This window comes from Bidens hawaiensis, unplaced genomic scaffold (genome assembly GCF_021521415.1).
Source record: "Bidens hawaiensis isolate Kalapana, Puna unplaced genomic scaffold, B.hawaiensis_p1.1 tig00009539_1, whole genome shotgun sequence".
In the NCBI taxonomy this organism is placed as follows: Eukaryota; Viridiplantae; Streptophyta; class Magnoliopsida; order Asterales; family Asteraceae; genus Bidens; species Bidens hawaiensis.
In genome coordinates this window covers 319,095-343,645 of record NW_027491707.1, presented here as the reverse complement: position 1 = coordinate 343,645, position 24,551 = coordinate 319,095, and the positions used below count along the sequence as shown (strand labels likewise).

The window sequence follows — 24,551 nt, the reverse complement described above, 5'->3', positions numbered from 1 at the left end:
ATCTTCGCCAAATCTATAACTTCGCCGAAACCCTAAATACAGTGAAGGCAACTTCGCCTCTTGAACACGAGATTACGCAGGTTACAATTTGGGCAATTACAAGGTGAGTGAGGTTGTTTTAGGATTCCGTGATAAGCGAAAAGATGGGTAATGCAAAAACACAAAGTAATTCAACGTAAACTTGTTCCGCGAAAAGTCGAACGGAACAATCTTAACACCCGTGTGATAATCCCGAACCACACAATCACGAGCAAATGCTCTGATACCAATTGTAGGTTCCTAGCCAGATCTCACAGGACTATTTCGTCGTACGCGGGTGCGGAATCCCCACGTAAAGCGATACGAGTGTTATTAATAATACGATGAATAATCGATAACGCGAAACACACGATAATACTAATAAACGCTAGTATATTGATTAATTCAGACCACGTGATAAACAAGAATCACACTTAGAACACGTTCGGCTGAGTTGAAACCAAAAACTTTAACCCTAAACCAAAACAGCGAAACATTATATAGTTATGACAACTTCGCCTAAAATCATTAGCGAAGTTGTCCATAACTTCGCTGACACAAACACAAGTTCGGCTATACATAAGCTGCGAACTTAATCAAACAGATAATAAACCAAACATATCAAACTTTAACAATTACAGACACACGTAAAACACAAGATATTAAACTACTGACACAATGAACAAACAGAGTCTCTGGACGTCTTTGGCATTTGCAGGAGATTTGAGATTGATAATGGTTTCGATTTGCTCCGGACTTGCTTCAATTCCTCTCTTTGTGACCATATATCCCAGAAACTTTCCAGCCTTAACACCGAAGTGGCATTTGGACGGATTTAGTTTCATGTTATAGTGGTCAAGGATATTGAATGCTTCCTCGAGGTCTCTAAGGTGATCCTCAGATTTCTTTGACTTCACTACCATATCATCTATGTATACTTCCATAGTCTTACCCAACTGATCCTTAAACATCATGTTGACTAATCTTTGGTATGTTGCCCCTGCATTTCTTAGTCCGAATGGCATAGCAGTGTAACAATATATGCCGGTTGGAGTCATGAATGTTGTATCTTCTTGATCAGATGGTTCCATCTAAATTTGTTGGAATCCAGAGGAAGCATCCAAAAGGTGAGCATTTCATGTCCAGCTGTTGCATCCACCATGGCATCTATATGTGGTAATGGGAAAGGATCCTTGGGGCATGCCTTGTTTAAATCGGTAAAATCGACACACACCCTCCACTTTCCATTCTTTTTTGAAAAAACGACCACATTGGCTAGCCATCGAGGATATTGAACCTCTCTGATCATACCGGCCTTAAGAAGTTTTTCAACTTCTTCTTGTATGATCTTGTTCCTCTCAGGAGCGAATTTCCTTCGCTTCTGTTGGACGGGTTTTACAGATAAATCAAGGCCGAGTTTATGAGTGATTACCTCTTTTGAAATACCTGTCATATCCGAGTGCTTGAAGGCAAAAGTGGATCTTCTTCATTATAAGAAGGATACTATATCCTCCTCGATCTTACTAGGGATATTGGATCCTAGGAACACCTTTATTTCTGGATCTTCGGGGCCCAATGATACCTCTTTAAGATCTTTCTCCCAAGCCTCCAACACGTTCCTAGGATGTTGCTGTAATTGCTACGCTATGGTTGGCTTGGCTATTGGCTTCATTGACGATGAATAGTAGTTTCTGGCCTCCGCTTGATCACCCACTATCTTCACGACTCCCCAAGGGATAGGTAGTTTGATACATTGTTGATAAGTTGAAGCTACTGCTTTCATTCCATGGAGCCAGGGCATACCTAAAATAACATTGCAACAGGAAAGGTTATCTATAACACAAAATTTTTGATATGAATTTAACCCTTCGATATAGATTGGCAAGTTGATGTACCCCAATGTATTTTTAGTTTCACCACTGAAGTCGACCAGCACGGACGTCCTAGGAACGATTTCTGAATCCGGGATGTTCATTTTCTTCAGGACATCATGTTGGATAATGTTGACCGAGCTGCCACCGTCCACTAGGATCCTACGCATATAATGGTTAGAGATAAATAAAGTAATAATCAAACCGTCTTGATGAGGATCCTGGATGTTCAGCTTGTCTTCCTCATCGAAGAAGATTCTTTTGTCTTTTGTTAATGTTGTCGATACTATCAGATGATCCCCGTTATCCATCTTAATCTCCTTGGCAAGTCTTTTTGCTACTGAGAAAGAAGTTCCACATATGTCTGACCCTCCAGAGATGAAACTGACCGCTTGCGTATCCAACTTGTCCTGATGAGGACCCTGGATCCTTGATTTTAAATATATTCTTTGATCAGTCACTCGAGTAGTAGGGATGAGCGGTCTTCTCTCATCATCCAACTCGAACTTCTCTACAGAATTTTCTTTGATGGTACAAGAATCTTGGAATAGCTCGTAGTCTCTGGAGACGAAGTTGATCACATGAGCATCTGGTGGTGGTGGTGTTGCTTTCTGTGGAAGATCTTCAGGATCTTGGATCTCGGATTTCTTTCTTCCCAAGAGTTCTTTAAAGTGACCTTCGCTTAAAAGATACCCAATTTCTTTCCTTAAGGCAATACATTCGTCTGTTGCATGGCCAAAATCTTCGTGAAAAGCGCACCATTTAGATTTGTCTTTGAAGCCGACGACCTTTTCATTCTTTCGGGGCCACCTTGCTTTTTCTCCCAGATCCTTCATGGCACAAATCAAACCATGAGTATCTAAAGAGAAACAATAGTTGGAGATGCAAGGATAGTCTTCGTTGTCTTCTCCTTCTTCAACTGTCAGCACGTTCTGATTGTTGAACTTGGCATATGGCTTCGCATTGTTGTTCCTATTCCAGGATCCTTTATTTTTCTCGGGGGTTTCTTGTTTCGTTTGTCCACCGAGACGATCCTGGATCTTTTTATCTTCTTCTAGGCGGATGTATCTCAAAGCCCTACTTCTGACTTCATCTAATGTCCTGTATGGAGTCATCACTAAATTATCATAAAAAGGGGAGCTCTTTTGAATTCCCATCTTGAATGCTTCAACAGCAGTAGTCATATCAAGGTTTGGGATTTCTAGAGCTTCCTTTCCGAACCTGGTAACGAAATCCCTAAGGGATTCATCACTGGTTTGGATAACACGATATAAATCACTGGTTAACCTCTCAAATTTCCGACTACAGGAAAATTGAGTGTTAAACAAATTAACTAAATGAGAGAAAGATGTAACCGAGAAAGGTGGAAGACTTAGTAGCCATTTTAGTGCAGTTTCCGTTAATGTGACTCCAAACCCCTTACAAAGGCAAGCCTCTTTGAGTTTCTCAGGTACGGGATTAATTTCCATTCTCTCCCGATATTGGGCAACATGCACCTCAGATTCGGTGCTCCCGTCATACGTCTTCATGTTGGGAGTTTGAAACCGCTTTGGAATTTCAGCGTCACATATGGGAGGAGCAAATCTTGATAATTTGTGACTCCCTTCCGGTATTTCGGGAATTGGACGTATCACTCCTGGGACACTGGATGTCATATCCTTTAACTTCTGTAACTCCCTAACCATGGCCTGGTTGATGCCTGAATCCTGCATGGGAACATGGTTAGTGTCTAAAGATATGGTATCGTACCAGTTACCTCTCTGCTGGGTGGAGTTTGGTATTCCAGTCGAGTATCTGGGATAAGAGGACTCAGCGATTGGAGTTGGTCCTCCAGAGGCTATGGTTTCCATGGGAATTATGTCTCCTTCATGAACTTCGGAGGATCGTTGCTGTTGTACTCCTAAGAATCCTTGATTCTGGAAGAAGGATCCTTGCTGAGGATACGTCCCGGTAGACCTTGGCGGAAAGAAAGTTAACCCTTGTCAATAATATGAGGATCCTTGGCTTTGCTGGCCCATGGATCCTTGATGGAGGTTGGATGACATTGGCTGATCTAATGAGAACCCATGAGCTTGTTGATTCGCGGGCCTCTATTAAAGGATAGAGGATCCTGGTTGAAAGATTGAGGATCCTGGAGCCTGTTGACCCATGGACCCTGGTTGAAGGATGGATGCTCCTTGCGAGAACTGTGCCATGGATTCTGGACTGCTGAAATCCAACATCCTGGGCATCAAGGGGGTGATATCCTCAGCTGGCCTCTTGTACTTCCTGAGATCCTCTATCTCATGAAGGATCCTCTGGTTGGTCTTGTTCTGCTGCTCCATGTATGCTTTAACCTGCGAAGACATAGATGAAACATCATTGTTAGTATTAACCACCAGGGCAGCAGCATCAGTTTTTGTGCTCTAGAAGACTGGCAGTTGCGTCTTGCTTCCGGCAGCAGCATCCCTTGGAGCTCCCGTGATTGGCGGAGGCATCAGTGGCAAAGTCCTTGAAGAGAGAGGGACAATAGCCGGCATGGTTGATGAAGTAGAGGATGATTGAGAGGCCATTGATAGTGATATGGGTATGAAAGAGTTGAGAATGATAAGAATAATATAGATTATAGCATCAATTGCCCCACGGTGGGTGCCAAATTATTTTGGACAAAAATCAGCTAAGGATCAAGTATCCAAATCCGTTATGTGAGGTAAGGTGCTGACTCGATAATGGCAAGTGTATAAGCGTAATATTGGTGAACACAAAGATGTGATTACGAGGGAAAAAGCCCTTAACCAAGATAGTCTTACTTCGGTCAAAACTTATCGAGGCAATCGTTGGTAAAATAGCTCTGGTCAAGGATTAATTGGATAATCTTTGGTTGAAGTATATTAATCAATGATCAACAAGATAACCTTTGGTCGGTTAGTATGTGGTTATCGTGGTCTCCGGCATAAAAAACCCCCGGACGGTGAAAACTATAACCGTCGAGTTTATTAATAATCGAAAAGTGGTTACAAATGCTTTTAGAGTATATGATCGAGGTTACAATGTAAGCTAGTGCGTAGAGAGAAGTGTTGAATCTGCTCTAGTGTGTGGGAATACAAGTGTGTTTATCTAGTCGATCATTACTCGTTTAAATAATAACATAACAATAACAATATCTCTTAATTAGACGGAAGTCTTCCACTAGCCGCTCCATGACTTTGACCACGTGCGTATACTCGTTCAATAGCGAGGAAAGCGGAGGAACCAGTCGTTCAGCCGTTGGTGATATTTAAACTTCGATCTTCTAGAGAGTTCGTCCATAATCAGCTACGTTGTATTAGGATCCTATATCCATATTCCAGTTATATGATGTTCCATGAGGATAATTGATGTAAATGCGTCTCCAAGTTGATATACTTGTTTAACACATCACCATGCTAAATGCAATCATTAGTAACAAACAATACCGAGGATCGTCGATCCTTTATATCCTGACATGTATTTCAAGGATAAACTATGCATAAAATAATTAAGGATAAAGGATCCTCGGTATAAAAATCATGGCCTAACACTAAGTGTGTGTGTATACTGCTTGGATTATGGTATAAATTGTATGTTATCAACTGTGTGTAATGTGTCCTCTCCTAGCTGATCATGCCTCAATATAAATACAAAAATTATACTAATAAAATGTCCTATAAATCCGTCACTACTCCACTAAAGCGGCTCCATGCACTTTAACCACGTGCTAGACCATTTGGATGGCATAATAATAGGATTGACTAAGTCATTACACTACGTGAATAGCGACCTTCAGCCACCCAAAAAAAGTGTGGCCGTAGGCCTTTAGCCACACACATTTGTTTCAGGTCATATGTGGCCAAAGGTCGCGACACCGTGGGTATGATATGGCTACACACAGTTTTTAGTGGCCTTATATTGTAATAAGTGTGGCTAAAGGGCACATGCCTTAGTTGCTGGCCATCAAGAAGCCTCTCCAATAAGTGTGGCTAAACGGTAAAAAATGGCCACATGACCATTGCACATATTTCGGCCACATATATTAATGTTTCAGCCACATGGATTTTATAATAATGTGGCCAATAGGGTTGTGTTAAGCGTGCATTGTGACCTATACCGTGTGGATATAACAAAGCAATGGCCACATATATTTAATAATAGTGTGGCTAATTATATTATATAGACACTGGATGTTACATTAAAAGTCGCTAAATATTTTTATTTGCCACTCGGAAACTGATTTGTAGGTTATAGTGTGGCTATCGTCTTACCGTTTGTCACACAAAATGTTTTTCCTAATATAAAGTGTGGTTATTGTAAAACTTTTCGTCACACATAGTTAAATTCTGTGTGGCTAATAATAACTTATAGACAATGGAGGTTATTCTAAATGTGGCTAAAAATGTGAACTTGCTAGTAAAAAATTCTTTTGTAGTTTGTGGTGTGGCCATTGTCTTACCGTTTGTCACACATAATGCTTTTCCTAATATAAAGTGTGGCTATTATCAGACTTTTTGTAACATCCCGAATTTTATAGTAATAAATAAAAGAAGTCTATGATTTGAAACGAGCGTTAATATTTAATTAATATTAATTATAGAAAGAACTATGGACTTGGGTAATTAAATGGATTGAGATGGTGGATTAATGGATAATGGGCCTTAGGTCCATGGGCTTTAAGGGATATAAATACCCATTAAACCACCCTAAAACCCAAAACCCTCATTCATTTCCATCTTATTCTAACACACTCAAAAACACACATACTCCTACACGTATACACGGCCGAGAGAGAGGGTGAGATCGAAGGCCAAGCGAACGTGATTCTCGATAGATCCTTCAATACACAAGACAAATACAAGATCTTAAGTCCATAACTAAGCCAAACAAACACGAAAAGGTACGTTTCGATCTAAAGTTTACGTTTTTATGAACGTTTAGTCTTTGAAACTTGAACCTAGTATAGATCGGGTATAAACGAGTATTAAAGTAGCAAACTTGATGTCATAAACGAACACACGGATGCTAATGGCTCGTTTAAAATAAACCCAGATCTAGTATTAAACATTTAGCCTTAAAGGTTTATACCTTAGGTTAAACGGGTTAAGTATCGAGTCGGGGACATTGGAGGAAGTGTATACGGGTTATGTCGAATCTTTATAAGCTGACGGGGGTTATGAATGGGTCAAATACGAACCAAAACGAGGCGATAGGATTGGAACCAGTGACTGTAACCAAACGCGTAGCCGCCACTGAGTAACTTCGCCGTAAGAGTTCTCTATGCCTAACTTCGCCGAATGATAAGCTCGCTTGTGTACTACTTCGCATGTAGATAATTTCGCCTACACGTAACTTCGCCTATCCATATGTTCGCCCAATGATAAGTCCGCATGTACACAAGTTCGCTGCCTTAAGTTCGCTGGCGTTACGTTCGCCACTGATGAGAGCACTTACGTTAAGTTCGATTAACCTAAGTTCACTTAAGTTAAGTTCGCTTAATGTTAAGTTCGCCTAAGATGCTAATTAAAAGTAATCCAGTTCTAGACCACGAATCGGGCTAACGAAAGAGTAGGTGAATAAAATAATGACTTAATATCCTAAGGGAAAATGTGTTAAGACAGTTAACGTAAATAAAATTTAGATCGACCCCAGCCAGGGCTCTGCCCCTTCCCTGCTAGGGGCTGCCGCCCCTAGACCCCGCTGCCAGGGGCGCTACCCCTGGACCCCCGTTCGTTGTGGGTAATAGCGAAGATAGAAAAGTGATTTTGAGTAGTAATAGTTAATTGACACATGTAAACATTATACAGTTAGCCGAACTCACGTAAGGAAAGATTATCGGAGGAAGAAGCAGAGTTCAGGTGAGTTTCTAGCCCCACTCCTTGTTATGTTTTTCGGGGCTGTGTGCATACTCGATGTGTTTGTTAATACATTTATCCTAAGTGATAAGTGTATGCCATATGTGATATATGTGATAGATATGAATTATTGCTTGTCGGTACGCGAACGATCTTCGGATATTGCGCGTACTGTCAGGTTATTTATAAAGATATAAATATTATATATGGATGATGTATGATTGTTATGAATGAATACTTTTCGGGCGGTGAACGATCTTCGGATATTACACGTGCCGACAAAGAGTATGATTGTTAATTGAATGAGGTGTTCTTATGCTATAAGTTGTATATGTGAAGAATGTGTTTGCAGGTACAGGAACGGTATGGTAGTTCTACGTCCGACGTAGCAAGTTAGGATGGCAAATCCCTTTAACTTTCGTTGGACATAGACTTGGCATGTGATGGCATAGTTAAGGACTGTGGGCCTTATACGTGTTATAGATGATAGATGAGAACGTAGATAAGGACTGCGGACCTAATACGTACTTCAGTTAGGAGCTAGCATAGGAAAGGACTGCGGACCTTATACGTGCTGTAATTGTGTTGTGATAGCATAGGGGAGGACTGTGGACCTCGTACGTGCTATGAATTAGGTTGCAACATAGGGAAGGACGGTGGACCTTGTACGTGTTGTTAATCTAGGATGGTATAGGGAAGTACTGGGGACCTTGCACATACCATATTCGGTGAACATAGGTAAGGACTGCGGACCTTTTACATGTTCATGACCTTGAGTACATGTATAGACGGCGGACTATGAACGTACTCTCGGTAGACTGAGGATTGTGATTGTAGATATGTATGGTAGTAAGTATGTATGTAGATCAGAAGGGTAACTAGTTAAGTATTAGTATGTATCTTCGGATACGTAAGTATGTATGATATGTGTATGTAATGTATGATTACTGATTAACTAGAACTCACTCAGCGTAGCTGACTTTTAGTATGCACGCAGGTGATCAGACTGAAGAGTTAGCATGAGGATGGCACGTGGCATGGACTGAACGACTGGCATCTGAAGATGAAAGAAATGATGTTTTAAAAGTAATGTTTTAAGTTGGTTTTAAATAAAAGATTAAATGTTTTGTACTAAACGGTTAAGTTTTATATTCCGCAAAAGTTTTAGTTAACTCTGATTTGTAAGAACTGTGTTTATGAGTAAATCCATCGCTAAAGTAGGGCTACCGGGAACGGGGCCTTACAAGTTGTATCAGAGCATAAGTTCGAGAGATTTAAGCATCCTAAATGCTTAGACTCGAACAGAGAATGTGATTTAAGTAAGAAAAGAAAGAAGATGCCAGTTCAAGAATGCCATGTGTCGCTCAAGCAAGCTCAGTAAAGGTAAGGTTTATGGTTAAATATGAATGTTAATGTTAGCTTAACTGCTAAATAAAGTATTTGTGAATATTAGGGATATGATTAATTGATCTTGATTGATTAACTGTTTAAGAGTAGAAACTAGCACAAGTGAAATCATAAAGGGAAGTATGTAGAACCTGAGTAGTAATGCAAATAGTTAATTACACTTGATCAACGTCATTAACTACTTACCTTACGAATCACGTGCTAAATAATTCCTCGAGTGATGACGTTTGTGTTTTCTTCTTTTAGTATACGATGGCTGGATCTAGAGCAGTTGACGGAGCGAGAGGTCGCACTGGACGTCGGGGTAGGCCACGTAGGGTCCGACGACCTTCGGTGGAGACAGCTTCTAACACTGGAGAGAAGGGAGTGCAGCTGGAGGAGGTCCGGTCAACAACGAAGAGGTTCAACTTAGCCCTGCAGTTCAAGCAGCCATTGTTCAAGCTGTAGTTGTTGTTGTGAAGAACCTGAATCTCGAAAGATCTGCTGGAAGCCGTGAACGAACTGCCGAAGGAGCGGATGGTGATGGTAGGAAGGATGGGGAAGGAGAAAGAGAGGCCTCGAGTGAGGTTAAGTCTGTGAAGGTCGATGACAGGAAAATAGGCCGAGGTGGGTGCAACTATAAGTCCTTCAAAGGATGCGACCCGTCAAAGCTGACTGGTTTGGGAGACGCAATCGCTACTCTCCAATGGATAACCACAATGGACAAGAAAATCTGTATTAGCGAATGCCGTCCCGACCAAGCAGTGGGTTATGTCACTCAGTCATTCGAAGATGGGGCTATGTACTGGTGGGAAACTGTGGAACAAAGGAAGACCCGAGAGGAGATTAAGGCAATGAGGTGGGATGACCTGAAGGAGTTAGTGATGAAAAGGTTCTGTGCTGATGCTGAGGTTGAGAGGGCCGAGATGAAGTTTCTGAATCTGAAGGCGGGCAAGATGACACACCGTGAGTATACTACTGAATTCAACCGACCGTCGAGGTTGGTGCCGGATATGGTTGACACCGAGACAAAGAGAATCAAATGTTATGTGAGGGGATTGCCACAAAAAGTCCGCATGTTAGTCAGGGCAAATAAACCTGCTACTTTTGACTCTACTGTTGAGCTTGTGGAAGTGGTTTATGGTGACCTGGCTGAGGACGATGTGGTGGTGGAGGAAAAGAAGGAGAAGAAATGGGCTACCTCTTCTAAGCGGTCTGGCGAGATGGTGACAATAACTGACGAGAGGAAGGCCAAGGTTGGAAACAAGGATGCATGTAAGGCGTGTGGGCAAGTGCACCAGGGAGAATGCAAGACTGGGACAAACAAGTGCTATCGGTGTGGCAAGAGTGGGCACTACTCTCGAGAATGCCATGATCGTCCAAAGTGCTTCAAATGCGGAAAAGCTGACCACAAGGCTAGGGATTGCAAGGAACCAAAGGCGGGAGGTGCGAAAGGGTAAGGAGTTAGGAAAACTGCAGAGATGAGCGCTCGATGAAAGAAAAATTGCTTATGCAATAGTTTTATTTCGTTTTAATTATGACTGCCTAAGAACTTGTTTTGTGTTAAGGATTAAAACCTATGCTTATTTGTGATGTGTAATACATTGAGTTTGGTTATGAATGATTGTTATATTATGATAGAATGTCGTTTTAGATAGTAGTGTTAAATAGTGCGAAGTGACGCCTTTGGAAAAATGAGACGAGACATGGTACATCGAGGGCCTCATGGACAAGCTACCTTAATAGCTAAAACACATGAACATGGCTCGATGGCTACAAGTCAGGAGTAAGAAGGACAACCCATGAAGCAAGGCAATTCAATAAAATGTGCGAATATATGGAGTTTTCCTTTTACAAGGAATAAGTTAGGTTTCGGGGACGAAACCCCTTTAAGGAGGGAAGACTTGTAACATCCCGAATATTATAGTAATAAATAAAAGAAGTCTATGATTTGAAACGAGCGTTAATATTTAATTAATATTAATTATAGAAAGAACTATGGACTTGGGTAATTAAATGGATTGAGATGGTGGATTAAAGGATAATGGGCCTTAGGTCCATGGGCTTTAAGGGATATAAATACCCCTTAAACCATCCTAAAACCCTAAACCCTCATTCATTTCCATCTTATTCTAACACACTCAAAAACACACATACTCCTACACGTATACACGGCCGAGAGAGAGAGGCTGAGATCCAAGGCCAAGCGAACGTGATTCTTGATAGATCCTTCAATACACAAGACAAATACAAGATCTTAAGTCCATAACTAAGCCAAACAAACACGAAAAGGTACGTTTCGATCTAAAGTTTACGTTTTTATGAACGTTTAGTCTTTGAAACTTGAACCTAGTATAGATCGGGTATAAGAGAGTATTAAAGTAGCAAACTTGATGTCATAAACGACCACACGGCTGCTAATGGCTCGTTTAAAATAAACCCAGATCTAGTATTAAACATTTAGCCTTAAAGGTTTATACCTTAGGTTAAACGGGTTAAGTATCGAGTCGGGGACATTGGAGGAAGTGTATACGGGTTATGTCGAATCTTTATAAGCTGACGGGGGTTATGAATGGGTCAAATACGAACCAAAATGAGGCGATAGGATTGGAACCAGTGACTGTAACCAAACGCGTAGCCGCCACTGAGTAACTTCGCCGTAAGAGTTCTCTGGGCGCTAAGTTCGTCGGGCGCTAACTTCGCCGAATGATAAGCTTGCTTGTGTACAACTTCGCATGTAGATAAGTTCGCCTACACGTAACTTCGCCTTTCCATATGTTCTCCCAATGATAAGTCCGCATGTACACAAGTCCGCTGCCTTAAGTTCGCTGGCGTTAGGTTCGCCACTGATGAGAGCACTTACGTTAAGTTCGCTTAACCTAAGTTCGCTTAGGTTAAGTTCGCTTAATGTTAAGTTCGCCTAAGATACTAAGTAAAAGTAATCCAGTTCTAGACCACGAATCGGGCTAACAAAAGAGTAGGTGAATAAAATAATGACTTAAAATCCTAAGGGAAAATGTGTTAAGACAGTTAATGTAAATAAAATTTAGATCGACCCCATCCAGGGGCTCTGCCCCTTGGACCCTGCTAGGTGCTGCCGCCCCTAGACCCCGCTGCCAGGGGCGTTGCCCCCGGACCCCCGTTCGTTGTGGGTAATAGCTAAGATAGAAAAGTGATTTTGAGTAGTAATAGTTAATTGACACATGTAAACATTATACAGTTAGCCGAGCTCACGTAAGGAAAGATTATTGGAGGAAGAAGCAGAGTTCAGGTGAGTTTCTTGCCCCACTCCTTGTTATATTTTTCGGGGCTGTGTGCATACTCGATGTGTTTGTTAATACATTTATCCTAAGTGATAAGTGTATGCCATATGTGATATATGTGATAGATATGAATGATTGCTTGTCGGTACGCGAACGATCTTTGGATATTGCGTGTACTGTCAGGTTATATATAAAAATAAAAATATTATATATGGATGATGTATGATTGTTATGAATGAATGCTTTTCGGGCGGTGAACGATCTTCGGATATTACACGTGCCGACAAAGAGTATGATTGTTAATTGAATGAGGTGAAGAATGCCTAGAGTGTTCTTATGCTATAAATTGTATATGTGAAGAATGTGTTTGCAGGTACATGAACGGTATGGTAGTTCTACGTCTGACGTAGCAAGTTAGGATGGCAAATCCCTCTAACTTTCGTTGGACATAGACTTCGCATGTGATGGCGTAGTTAAGGACTGTGGGCCTTATACGTGTTATAGATGATAGATGAGAACATAGTTAAGGACTGCGGACCTTATACGTACTTCAGTTAGGAGCCAGCATAAAAAAGGACTGCGGACCTTATACGTGCTGTAATTGTGTTGTGATTGCATAGGGGAGGACTGTGGACCTCGTACGTGCTATGAATTAGGTTGCAACATAGGGAAGGACGGTGGACCTTGTATGTGTTGTTAATCTAGGATGGTATAGGAAAGAACTGGGGACCTTGCACGTACCATATTCGGTGAACATAGGTAAGGACTGCGGACCTTTTACATGTTCACGACCTTGAGTACAGGTATAGACGGCGGACTATGAACGTACTCTCGGTAGACTGAGGATTGTGATTGTAGATATGTATGGTAGTAAGTATGTATGTAGATAAGAAGGGTAACTAGTTAATTATGAGTATGTATCTTCGGATACGTAAGTATGTATGATATGTGTATGTAATGTATGATTACCTGATTAACTAGAACTCACTCAGCGTAGCTGACTTTTAGTATGCACGCAGGTGATCAGACTGAAGAGTTAGCATGAGGATGGCACGTGGCATGGACTGAACGACTGGCATCTGAAGATGAAAGAAATGATGTTTTAAAAGTAATGTTTTAAGTTGGTTTTAAAGAAAAGATTAAATGTTTTGTAATAAACGGTTAAGTTTTATATTCCGCGAAAGTTTTAATTAACTCTGATTTGTAAGAATTGTGTTTATGAGTAAATCCGACGCTAAAGTAGGGCTACCGGGAACGGGGCCTTACACTTTTCGTCACACCTAGTGAGGTACTGTGTGGCTAATAATATCATATAGACATTGGAGGTTGTTGTTAATGTGGCTAAAAATGTGAAGTTGCCACTCAAACCTTCTTTTGTTGTTTGTGGTGTGGCCATTGTCTTTACCGTTTGTAATACAAAGTGTGGCTATTATCATACTTTTCGTCACACAAAAATTTTTATGTTGTGGCTAATGGTCATTTCAGGTGTGGCTATTGTCTTACTTTTGGCCACACCTATTTAATGTGTTCTATGTGGCCAAATTGTGTGTAATTAGAAAATATATAATTATTTTTATTTTTTGTGCTGTAATATAAAACAGTTATAAGCAAGCATGACAAAACAAAATTAGAAACAAATTATATTAACAATAATATTCACTTAAGCAAATGTATATGCAAAATATCTTACAAAATACAAAAATAACGACTACCTGTATACTAGCTAAGGCGTCGGTTTTCTTGGCACTGCTCCTTGTCTTCTGTTTGGTCACCCGGTCTATCGTTGTGTACTTTGCCTTTGTCTTCTTGCCAGCTTTGTCTGGTTCTTGTGAGGATGGGAGTGGTGGTAGCTGGAACAACAGAATATAAAAAACAAATATGTATAATTAATGTCGTATTTTGTAATTGAATAGAACAAAACGGTATGCATACGTACATACCGAACGTTCGTTTAACTGTTCGTGAACCTTTCGGCGGGAAGTTCATTTATGTTCGTTTATCTTTGTTCAATTACGTTAGTTTAGATTATAAACAAACAAACATAAACGAACAAAAGTGTTCATTTTTTAAACTAAATGAAAAAGAACATAGATATTTGTTCGGTTAAGTTAGAAAGGAACAAACCTACTGGTCACATAAGATTAGGTGTTCTGGCCAAGCAACAAAAGAACCACGTGCGTTGCCAACAGTCACAATTTCACCTGCCTCACAAGGAATAATTGCTTGTTCCTTTATGACTTCATCAATACTAACTTTATAGCAACCCTCCGGGATTGCTTTTCCATGCAACTGTTGTGGAACCGGTGACCAATAAACTTTACCATTTGCCACCTTGTTAAGCTTGTCATTCAAACACAAACGACACTCATACACCTATAAACCAGCATGTGAAATTGAGATGGCTTAGTTGAAGTCAATATATAAGTACATACCCATGTTGGTGGGAAATTAACAATGTTTCGCGCAGTACATACCTTTATTTCAGCAGCTGGGGAAGCTTCATCCATAGATACATCAACTTTTCTTTTACGGCTTCTCCGTTTTACCTAAAAACCGTTCAATGAATCAATCAACAATTAAAGGAAAAACTGAAATTTCCAGATACTTACTGACGATTTTTTCGAGCCGTTACTATTCGGAGTGTGGTGTAGTTGTGTTGATGCTTAGTCAACATTGTTTTCTACAGGCTTCATTGGTAATATAACAGAAATTGGATTTGTTAGGACTTATTAGGTTATAAAATATAAAACTGAAACTGCCAAATACTTACTGATGTCGCACTATGGGGATCGACTACCGTTTGGTCAACAACTTTTTCCACTGAATTGGCCTGCAATTCGGTAAATAGAAAATGAGCACACTAACATTGGAAACGAATTATAAAAAGTACTGAAATTTTCAAATACTTACTGATGTCGCGATATAGGGAGCGGGTACCGGTTCGTCTACACTTTTTTCCACAGACTTGGCCTGCAATTCGGTAATAGAAAATAAGCACACTCACATTGGAAACGAATTATAACAAGTACTGAAATTGTCAAATACTTATTGATGTCGCGATATGGGGAGCGGCTACCATTTTGACAACTATTTTATCCACAGACTTGGGCTACAATTAACTTATGCAAAATCAGCACACACTCATGGAAAGTTAATTATTAAAACAAATCTATCAAACTGTCAAATGGTTACCTGAGAAGCGGATTCTTGTTGCACAACCTCACATGAGGTTAAGATGTTTCCCACAAACTGGCCTACAAATCAATTTATTAGGTTATGGAAAATGAAAAGTCACATGGAAAGTTGTTAAAAACAAAGAAACTGTCAGATACTTACTGGTCCTGGCATTTTATTTTGGGCCACAACACTAGTACTTTGGTTAGAACCAACCTGGTTGGGAACAGGATTTACCTACGAATTGTGACAAAAAAACAGTGCCAATTATGTATGTCGAATGCATTAATAAATATGCAGCATACATCACTTACTTGACTTCCCGACATTTTCGGCAACAATCCTTTGAGATATCTGAACCTGGCTTCAAATGCTAACCGTTCCTTCTCACGGCTTGCTAGCAAAGCAGTCGTGGATTCAAGTAGAGATGTCAACCTGTTCACCACTACATCTCTCTGCACCGCCTCATGCTCAAGTTAGGCAATCCATTGCTTAAACTAGCCTTTTACCCGACTCATACCCCAATATTTACATGTTGTCAATCCGTACCCAATCCCTTTTAAAAACCCACCTTTCTTTTTGCCAAGCACTAAGGTGACGGCATCTGTGCACGGTTGAAGTGCCAGGGCTTCGGAGGCGATCTGCTCCTCATGCTCAACCTGCAAGAAAACAAATATTCTAACACACTTGTAACACGCTTATGTATCCACATCAAGTGTTGAGACAAGTTATACAGACTCAAGTTTTTTTTGACACCAATATAAGGCAATGAATTGACTTTAACATGATTTAAAAAGTTTAATACTAAAACATACTAATTTGGTTGCCACGCCTTCGACAACAGCATTCTTGTATGCACCATCTTTGTCCTCCCTTCCTTTCATCCACATTAATGCGCGGCCGGGGATCTCATCCGGTCCAATTTCCTTCTTTTTGACCTTGTAAAATATTCAATAGAAAGCAGGTGATGGTCATGCGTTAGACACATAACCAACAAATCATTGAACTAGAGAGAAAGCAGCTGATGGTGATTACCTGTTTCTCTCGAAGGTAGGTATAACCCCCTCGTCCCATGTGATGATCAAAAACATTATTTGCTCGAGCTCCCTTTGATGAAGCCGATATTTTCTTCAACCACACATTATAAAATTTCATTATATTTAAACAAAAAACATAAACCATATATAGTCGATCAATCTACGTTTGCAGAGTAGAGGATTTATACCTGAAACATCTCTGATTGTGTGTACTCAACGAAGCGATCCCAGTCTTCTTACCTGATCATCGTCCTGTGTCCCTTAGGTATCGCCTTCAGCTTCAGAGGTTTACCGATGTTCGGCATAATGTATTTGGCATACATTTTTCTTCTGAAATCCCGAAGAAGGTGTCCGAGCCGATTCATCACAGAAGGCCTGCGACAATCCTCAATCTCAAAATATTTCTACATAATATAATACAGTAAAGGTAAATTACATCTCAAAATATAAAATGCACAAATAGAAATAAAGAATAACCGTCATCTGTTCCCACAGTTCATCTCTAAGCTCCTTTGTGACCTCCCTCCAACTTAAATGTCTCAAGCCAACTATTTCCCTTACAACATCCCCTAAAAAACTTGCAAACTTTGATCTGTTTTTGCCAGTGAACCTACCCAGATTATCAAATTCCACTGCCAGTTTGACACCACCAGAGTTTGCATATTGGGTACGCAGCTTAGGTAGCCTCGTCAACCCCCTTGTAGGTTTTTTCGTAGTAGCAAAACTGTTGAGGGGTTGGATAGCCTCCAAACTGTTGAGGGGTTCGATAACCATCGTCCCTATAACCTCGTCTGGTTGACCGTCGTCGTCGTTGGCTTCCTCGCTGGAGTAGCCTTCAGTGTCGTCTGATTGAGCGTCGTCGTCATAGTTGGCTTCCTCGTCGGAGTATAAAACATGTTCTTCGATTCTTTCATCTATAAGCTTCATCTTCGATTGTTTTTTTTTAATAATTTGGCTGATTTGTGGATTGGAAAATTTTTAATAATTTGGAGTGTAACTTGATTTTTGGAGTGTTAAATGAAATTTGGAGTTTTTGAATATTTGGAGCCAATATTTTGGAGTTTTTGAGTTTTGCCTCCCTTTTAACTAAGAACCAATAGATTAATTATTGGCAGAGAACCTGAAAATAAGCACTTTGCCAGAATATGGTTGGATAAGCGTGTATTGCGTATTAGGTATTTATATATGTTTATGTATATTAGCGCATGACAAGCGTAATAGTGTTTTTTAACAAAGTGTTTTTTGTTTTATTTTTAGATTTAACCATAATTACCATTCATTACAAGTTTTCATACAAAAGGCACCATTACAATACATTCCATGAAACAAAAATAAGAGTGAATAACAAAATAGATGATACAAGAAACTATAAAAATTAAAGCATTTAAAAGCTAGTTAACCAACAAACATTCAACACAATAAACTAAAAAGTGTATCAATACAACAACCATACATATACAAATACCCAAATCACAAATGTTTCCAAACACGTCACCAAATATTTCCCAAATGTTCCAAACATCACCAAATCACTAATCAACTTTTGAAACTAACAAAGTAGCTTCATTGAAGTTATATTCAAGTCTGCACTTATCACCAATCTGTATATCATTTTCCACCTTGAAAATTTTCCATTTTGGTAACCGATATCTGAAGTTCAGGTCCGATAGTTCACCATGAAGTCTCATTTTCTTTTTACGACCTTCGGGATTGACCAAAGTGATTGGCATTCCATCATAGGCATCAAACTTGGTAGCAATGTGACTCGGAAGACGATGTGAAAAGCAAATTTCAAATATACTTGTAAATAAAAAAGAAATTTAAAAATTCAATTTACCAATTTCTTGGGTACGTTCATGTGGAAGACGATTTTAGAGTCATCATATTGCTCATCAAGATGAATTGGGTTTTGGGAGGAACTACCCTGATTGCTTGATTGATAGTTGAGAAACAGCTGATTTGGATCAGGAAGGATAAATTCTATACCATCTTCATGAAAGACATTAATATGAAATGTCTTATCTGATATGATTTAAAACACAACAAACGAGCCACCTTTCAAGTTGGTTTGTTTAAAAACCTCATTCCGTCCATCCTCTAGCCTACAACCCATTCCATCCCTAAGACATGAAACTTTAAACATATATCTATCTGGAGCAATAAGCTCGAAAAGCGAATTCATGTAATTGTCACCAAATTCTTGAATCACGTACCACTCAGGGAAATCCTATTAAACATGTTAATTATAGGACATTTGAATTTGTAAACCATCATTAGAAACATAAATTAAAACTTACCAAGTAATGGACGTGTCGGTTTCTGACTGGAATACATATCATAATACCGGATTGATCATTTACGTTTCTTTTGAAAGTAAACATTTTTAACATACATCTTGGTTTAATCTCAAAAACAACATATGTTCTAGCTTCTATACAACATTCTCTGATTAATTCAGTCCAACCGGTTCCAAAATAAAAGTCAGCAAGTACTTTGATTATAACAACAGAAAACGTTCTACCACTTTGATCGTAAATCAAACAACAGCCGGTATTCAATTTCATGTCAGCAAACATTGGTTGAACAGCTTTAGGAATGAGCTATAAGTAACACAAAAAATGTTCTTAGAATGTTTCATAAAAAAAATTAAGCGATAACATTAACATACCATCCTACTCATGGAATCGCTGTCGATATCTACCAGGAACCAACTCCATTATTGAGACGTGCATTTTTATGCTCTTAACTCGATAAGCGATGTCTACGAGTTACAGTCTAGTGAAGTAGAAGTCGATTTAGGGTTTTGAAGTTAAAAGGGTTTTGAATTTTGGTTTTATTTATTTCTACACATTTAATTATTTATATATTTTGGTTTTTTGTTTTATAACTTTCTAAAAATAGTATAAAAACATTTACTTTTAGTTTTTTTACTAACATTCCGGTATTAAATTTCGTTAAAAGAGAAGTTCGTTTAATAAATCATATTTTTTAAATAAATTTAAAATTTTATCCATTATTGAAGTATTATCTTAATCGTTAGTAAGATTTTCTGGATATGATTTACAACTTCGTAATAGAGAGGCTCATAACCGTTAGTAAGATTTTCAAATATGTAGTTTTGTATCATTATCATCTTCTAGGTTATCATCATCACCATATGTGTTATGATGATGATCACCATCATAAAGTTATCATCGTTATCATGTAATATAGTGGTTATCATCATCATAATCATCGATCACCATCACCATGAAAAGGCATCATCATCAGACGTGCGGGTAATCAACGTGGTCATTGTATAGGCTATCGTAGTCGGCGTTGATCATAATGGCTCAAACATATATCTCGCTATCAGTGTCGTCATCATCGTCGCACATCTCCATCATCATCATCATCATTATCATCCGATTGCCATGTAGTGGATGTAGCCAACATCGTATGGGTTATCATAAACAAAACGCCCAATATTAGCTATCACCGTCGGCACCATCTTATGAATTGTCGTCGTTATCAAACGACATCATCAGTCGTACATGCTACCATCAGTATGACCATCGTATACGTTATCATGGTCGTCGTCGATCATACGGGTTATATGTCATTAAACATTGGTGTCACCATTATCATCAACATATATGTGTGTGTGTGGGGGCGGGGGGCACCTGTGTGGCGTATTGTCATATAGGTACATATAATTGGTCCTCATCATATATATGTGTGATCATCATCATAGACGTCATGCTCGTCGTACGAGCTACAGTCGCCATTGTATGGGTTGGCGTAAGCAAACCGTATATATAGGTTAGCAGCATCAATATGATAACCACCACCAACCCAGGTAGTTATATTAGCAACGTCTCGTCATAATTGGGTCAATCATCATGGTCATCATACGGGATAGCACCGTCATTGTCTCATGTATTACATATCCGCAATCATACTACACACCACCGCCCACATTCGCCACAACGATCCCCAGCACCCACCAGTAACCACACTCCATCACCACCCACCACGTACAACCACCCACCACACCACCACCACCCACTAATATTATATATAAGTATATATACATTTATTTATACCCATCCACCACCACCACCCACTACCCACCACCACCACCACCCATCACCACCACCACCACCACCGACCTCCGCCACCACCACCTACTGCCCACCTCACCACCCACCACCACACATCCGCCACCACGAACCACCGCACCTCCGCCACCGTCCACCACCATCATGACCACCTTGCACGCGCCTTCTTTTAAAAGGGTCAAATAACTACCGTATGATTAAAAATTAAAAAGCACGCGCCTTCTTTTCAAAAAGTCGAATAACTACCCTCGTAAGTCAAAATTCCTAAAAACCGTCGGCGATTTCTACGGTGAAGCACAAGCACAAGTACATGCATGAGTTCTCAGAACTCTAACTCATCTACTTCTGGAACGGAACCAAAATGAAGAACCCTAACTCATCTACTTCAGAAACGGAACCAAGGACGAAGCAAAGGCACGATAGGTCTCAAAATGAAGATGGAACATGTGTTACTTTATGATTTTTTTAGCGTTTTAGGTTTACTTATTCTTTAAATGTAAGCATTTGTTTGAATCTTCTTATGTATTAATACGTTTGATAAGCATGTTGTTGTTGTAATACATATCCTTGTTTTTTTAAATCTATGTATAATATTAAAGCATATTATAAGTGTATGATTAGCGTGTTATGGATTTGGTATGAAAATTTATCACTATGATATTTGATAAGAGTTTCCTGTTTCCTTGTGATTCGTGTTGTTATCTCCTACCCCCGTGTTTTATTGTATGTATGTGATTTTGTTGTTGAAAAAACCAAGACTGATAAAAGGAAGACTAAAAAAGTTGCTCCGGTGGGGAAAACAAAACATGACGTGGAAGCAGACTCTGATTTAGACCTTGACACAAAAATCGACAGGTTGTTGTCAAAGCGGAAATAGGTGGAACCCAGCACCTCCGGCCCGGACTTTCAGCGTCCGAAAAAAAGAGCTGTTAAAGAAAAGAAGCCAGCCGAGAGGGGACAACCTTTTGTTGAATTTGTAGAAAAAAGGTTGATGAATAGGTGTGCACCTACTCATATTGTTGAGGCAGTGAAGGCAATGACTATTGCCCAAAAAACTTGTGTAGAAGAAATGGATTTCAGGTAAATGTTAAGACTTCAAGTAACCCAAACTCCAACAACTTTGGGATATTGGTTGCTCATGAACTATAATAACCGTTTAAATGAATTGAACATTGGGAGCGGTGTTATTAAGATAACACCACAAAAAGTACATGAAGTGTTGGGATACCAATGGGTAAGATTGCTGTTTTAGGCAAGAGTAGACCAAGATTGGGGGAAGATGTTACTACTGATTTGTTCAAATCTCAATTCCCGACAGGTTCAAGAATAAGTGTAAAGAATGTGAAAGATAAACTGGCCACAGATCAAGGAGTTGGTGAACTGTTTAAGATTAATTTCCTTGTGTTGGTCAACACCTATATAGGATTTGTGACAAAATCAACAACAGTCAATCAACGATTAATCGCCGCAATTGATAAACCTCCGATATTCCAAATATGGACTGGTGCAGCTATGTTATTGAAAACTTGAAAATGACAAAGGAAGAATGGAGAGGTATCGACGTTCAATACAACGGTCCGATCACCTTCCTTGTGATGCTTTACACGCATGAATACCAGAAAAAATATGGTCCATTTGGGACTCCCGTCACAACGCCTGCAGTCAACTACATAACAACAACTACTCTTAATAAGATGGAAAAATACTTGGAGAATAATGGCGTTCCCTTAGAAGAAGATGTTGCTGCTGTGACGTGTAGTGTTAAAGGGAAAGGGATTGATGCGGCTGATTCTACTCCTGCTGCTGTGACCGTTAGTGCTGCCGGGAAGGGACTTGATGAGACTGCTGATGCTGCTGTTGCTGATACTGCTGCTGTGACAGTTAGTGCTGCCGAGAAGAGACTTGATGAGACTGCTGCTGCTGTGACAGTTAGTGCTGCCGGTAAGCCTGGAGTTGAAGAAAACACTACAGCTGAGGAGAAACAAGAACATGGTATTATACTTCTTATTTTATTGTAAAAAACTCTCATATATCTTATCTCTACATGCATTATATGTAATACAACATTATATGTAATTAAAAAACAGATGGGCAAAGTGCATCTGAAACAGATAATGCTGATCAAACAGCTGAACAAGATTTGGATGATTATGTAAGCGATTATTCACCTTTAAGTTTGCAAATGCCTATCGTGCTTGTTGACTATTATTTAACTCTATTACAACTGGCTGGGATAAATTGAAAATGTTTTTGAATTAACCCAAACTATATTCTCTTTTTATAGTCTTGGAATAAGGCAATGGATAACAAGTTGAAGAAATTTGATAAGATTTGCTCCGAGATCAACGAGTTGGTCCGTCAAGGAAAGGATAGACATCCATCGAATGAGAATATCTTTGCTAGATGTTGTGAATGGGAAAACAGATTCACAACATCTAATGTGGTCCCTAAAACACAAGATTCAGATGTTGGTGGTCCAGTGGCTGCTCTAAAAGGTATTTGGGTTAAATTAATTAATTATTAGTATAGTTAAAACGCTCTTAAAACACGTATGTTGTTTTTTTAAACTTATTACATCTGTGTGATGCAGTTGATTCAGATGTTGGTGTTGGTGGTCCAGTGGCTGCTCAGAAAGGTATATCATATATGTACCAGCTTAATTATAATCATAGTTGAACATATTACATCTTTGGCTGTCGTAAAAAATGATGCAGGTGATGCAGGTCAAGAAAACAATGTCTCGTGCGAAGATGTTGATGAAGTTGTTAATACAGTGGTTGCGTGGGCAAAAGAGGGTATGTAATTATAAATAAAAACCAAAAGGGCAAATAAGGTATTTACTTATAGTTACAATTATTTTCAGTCAAATTTAATGTGAGTTGTTTTATTTGTAACAGTTGACACCGGATTGTCAACAAGTGATAGCCTGAACTCTCCATATCTTCTGAGAGAGGTTGACGCATACGCTAGTGTCACAGAAGATGAAGAAATACTTTCAGAGTATAAATTTTTTTTGTCTTGGAGACATTTGGGATGAGGTCTACAAGACCACTTACACAGAAAAATTCAAGGTGCTCTTTGAAAGCTTCTCTCATGGCATTAATATCTGAACCAATGCAATAGATGCATTCAATGAATTAATGAACTATGAGGAAAAGAAAAAATCTGCAGCATCACCGTTCAGATTCTTTGCTTCAAGCAATTTGCTGGTACAGATTAATCTATTTTTTTGTACTATTAGAAAACGCTGACTAAACGCTTTAATCATCTGCATTTTAATTATTATACAGACAAGTGACCATTATTCTGAGTCAAAGGGTTTCACATACAAAGAAAGACTGGATTTGTTTACAGACAACTTCGAAAGAGAAATGGCAAGGACTGGAATTCTATCACTCAAGGAGGTTGCTATAGTGCTCGTGCCAATTCTACAACATGAGCATTTCATTGTGGTTGCCTTCAATCTTCAAACAGGAGTGATAGACTTACTTGACAACAGTGCAAACCAATAAATACCAGCTGATGCAAAGTTTAAAAGCTTAGAAGACAAATCAAAAGCAATTAGAGAGAAATTTGAAGAAAGATACGGAAAGAATCCTGATATACTGATAAAAATATATACCTTTGACCCAAAAAAATACATACATGTTATAAAAATTGTCAAAATACTTAAATTGCTTTCTATTTTGTGTAGAGAAACGTCTTTTGCATGTATCTTAAAACAATCAAACACCCCATTGCTCAGAAAATCCAGGTAGCAACAATCAATAGATTGAAGATGAGATGGAGAACAAAAAATAATGGAATAGATTGTGGTATTTTTTCTATGAGACACATGGAGAAATATTATGGGAAGAGA

At 39.2% G+C, this 24,551-nt stretch overlaps 2 long non-coding RNA genes across 2 annotated transcripts in view; both read left to right on the top strand.

The window, feature by feature from the left end:
• Positions 1-23,552, top strand: part of LOC143532647 (uncharacterized) — a 210,532-nt gene extending 186,980 nt beyond the window's left edge. The window contains exons 2-4 of the long non-coding RNA XR_013135217.1: positions 21,450-22,440; positions 22,603-23,166; positions 23,283-23,552. This is a non-coding gene — a long non-coding RNA (uncharacterized LOC143532647). The remainder of the gene's footprint in view (positions 1-21,449; positions 22,441-22,602; positions 23,167-23,282) is intronic.
• Positions 19,801-20,693, top strand: LOC143532648 (uncharacterized). The gene is made up of 2 exons (XR_013135218.1): positions 19,801-20,237; positions 20,394-20,693. It is a non-coding gene; the product is annotated as an uncharacterized LOC143532648 (long non-coding RNA).
• Positions 23,553-24,551: the final 999 nt, after the last annotated feature.